A 2,929-nucleotide genomic window follows, 5' to 3' on the forward strand; every position below is an offset into this window, starting at 1 on the left:
TTGTTATTTTGTTGTTTGTTAATGTTCACTGTTTATCGTCTGATTAAACATGTTGAACAATAACCGCGCTGCATTTTGGTCCTCTCCTTCTTTCCAGGAGGAAAGCCGTTACAGAATCACCCACCAAACCCGGACCAAGCAGCGTGGCAACGGGCAGCAGCAACAGCAGCAGCGGTACCAGGAGGAATGGTCATGGGAGGAAATCATGAACGGAAAAGGACCCTGGGCTAAGGTTGGAAAGGATCACCTCCCATGGGAACAGCTGGAGGCAACCGGAGAGAGGAACTGGCGTTATGAAGGTACACGGCTAGCACGGAAACCCGAGAAGAAATCCCAAAAATTTATTGGGGGAGGCTAAAGGGTAGTGTGGCAAAGGCAGGTAGGAAACCTGCGCCCACTTCCCATGCTTACCGTGGAGAGCGGGAGTACGGGCAGACACCGTGTTATGCGGAAGAGCGCACGGTGTCTCCTGTACGTGTGCATAGCCCGGTGCGGGTTATTCCACCTCCCCGCACGGGCTGGGCTAGAGTGAGCATTGAGCCAAGTGCCATGAAGCCGGCTCTACATATCTGGCCTCCAGTACGTCTCCTCGGGCCGGTGTACATGGCACCAGCCTTACGCATGGTGTCCCCGGTTCGCCTACACAGCCCAGTGCGGGTTATTCCACCTCCCCGCATTGGTCGGGCTACGGGGAGCATGCAACCAGGTAAGGTTGGGCAGGCTCAGTGCTCAAGGGAGCCAGTACGCCTGCACGGTCCGGTATATCCGGCGCAACCTTCCCGCCCCAGCCCAGTACCTCCAGTTCCAGCACCCCGCACTCGCCTTATGGTGCGTGGCCCGAGCCCAGTACCATCAGTGCCGACACCACGCACCAGGCTTCCAGTGCGTCTCCAGAGCCCTGTTCCTCCTCCACGCACTCTCCCTGTGGTGCGTGTCTCCAGCCCAGTGCCTCCAGTTCCGGCACCACGCATCAAGCCTCCTGTGCGTCTCCAGAGCCCTGTACACACTGTTCCTTCTCCCCGCACTCGCCCTGAGGTGCGTGCCCTCAGTCCGGTACCACCAGTTCCGGCACCACGCACCAGGCCTATAGTGCGCTTTGAGAAACCAGTGTGCCCTGTTCCTGCTCCCCGCACTAGCCTTAAGGTGCGTGTTTCCAGTCCGGTACCACCAGTTCCGGCACCACGCACCAGGCCTACTGTGCGCCTCAGCAGGTCAGAGTCGGCCGTCTGCCCAACGCCGCCTGCACTGCTCGTCTGCCCAGCACCGTCTGTACTGCCTGCCTGCCTAACGCCGCCTGCACTGCTCGTCTGCCCAGCGCCGTCTGAGCTGCCTGCACTGCTCGTCTGCCCAGCGCCGTCTGAGCCATCCGTCTGCCCAGCGCCATCTGAGCCATCCGTCTGCCCAGCGCCATCTGAGCCATCCGTCTGCCCAGCGCCATCTGAGCCATCCGTCTGCCCAGCGCCATCTGAGCCATCCGTCTGCCCAGCGCCATCTGAGCCATCCGTCTGCCCAGCGCCATCTGAGCCATCCGTCTGCCCAGCGCCATCTGAGCCTTCCGTCTGCCCAGCGCCATCTGAGCCATCCGTCTGCCCAGCGCCATCTGAGCCATCCGTCTGCCCAGCGCCATCTGAGCCATCCGTCTGCCCAGCGCCATCTGAGCCATCCGTCTGCCCAGCGCCATCTGAGCCATCCGTCTGCCCAGCGCCATCTGAGCCATCCGTCTGCCCAGCGCCATCTGAGCCATCCGTCTGCCCAGCGCCATCTGAGCCATCCGTCTGCCCAGCGCCATCTGAGCCATCCGTCTGCCCAGCGCCATCTGAGCCATCCGTCTGCCCAGCGCCATCTGAGCCATCCGTCTGCCCAGCGCCATCTGAGCCATCCGTCTGCCCAGCGCCATCTGAGCCATCCGTCTGCCCAGCGCCATCTGAGCCATCCGTCTGCCCAGCGCCGCTAGAGCCGCCCGTCAGTCAGGAGCCGCCAGAGCCGTCCGTCAGTCAGGAGCCGCCAGAGCCGCCCGTCAGTCAGGAGCCGCCAGAGCCGCCCGTCAGTCAGGAGCCGCCAGAGCCGCCCGTCAGTCAGGAGCCGCCAGAGCCGCCCGTCAGTCAGGAGCCGCCAGAGCCGCCCGTCAGTCAGGAGCCGCCAGAGCCGCCCGCCAGTCAGGAGCCGCCAGAGCCGCCCGCCAGTCAGGAGCCGCCAGAGCCGCCAGCCAGTCAGGAGCCGCCAGAGCCGCCAGCCAGTCAGGAGCCGCCAGAGCCGCCAGCCAGTCAGGAGCCGCCAGAGCCGCCAGCCAGTCAGGAGCCGCCAGAGCCGCCAGCCAGTCAGGAGCCGCCAGAGCCGCCAGCCAGTCAGGAGCCGCCAGAGCCGCCAGCCAGTCAGGAGCCGCCAGAGCCGCCAGCCAGTCAGGAGCCGCCAGAGCCGCCAGCCAGTCAGGAGCCGCCAGAGCCGCCAGCCAGTCAGGAGCCGCCAGAGCCGCCAGCCAGTCAGGAGCCGCCAGAGCCGCCAGACAGTCATGAGCTGCCACTCAGTCCGGAGCTGCCACTCAGTCCGGAGCTGCCACTCAGTCCGGAGCTGCCACTCAGTCCGGAGCTGCCATTCAGTCCGGAGCTGCCCCTCTGTCCTGAGCTACCTCTCTGTCCTGAGGTACCTCTCTGTCCTGATCTACCTCCTAAATCATGTGGGGGCCTTGGGGAGGATTCTTAGGCCAAGGTCGTGGGCGAGGGTCGCCACTCAAAGGACGCTAAGGAGGGGGACAAAGACAGTGGTGGAGTGGTGTCCTGCGCCGGAGCCGCCACCGCGGACAGATGCCCACCCAGACCCTCCTCTTGAGTTGTAGGGGTGCGTTCGGAGTCCGCACCTCAGGAGGGGGGTACTGTAACGTCCTGACCAGAGTTATTATGTGTTTTGCTTGTTTAGTGTTGGTCAGGACGTG

This window comes from Salvelinus alpinus, chromosome 10, assembly GCF_045679555.1.
Source record: "Salvelinus alpinus chromosome 10, SLU_Salpinus.1, whole genome shotgun sequence".
Taxonomy (NCBI): domain Eukaryota; kingdom Metazoa; phylum Chordata; class Actinopteri; order Salmoniformes; family Salmonidae; genus Salvelinus; species Salvelinus alpinus.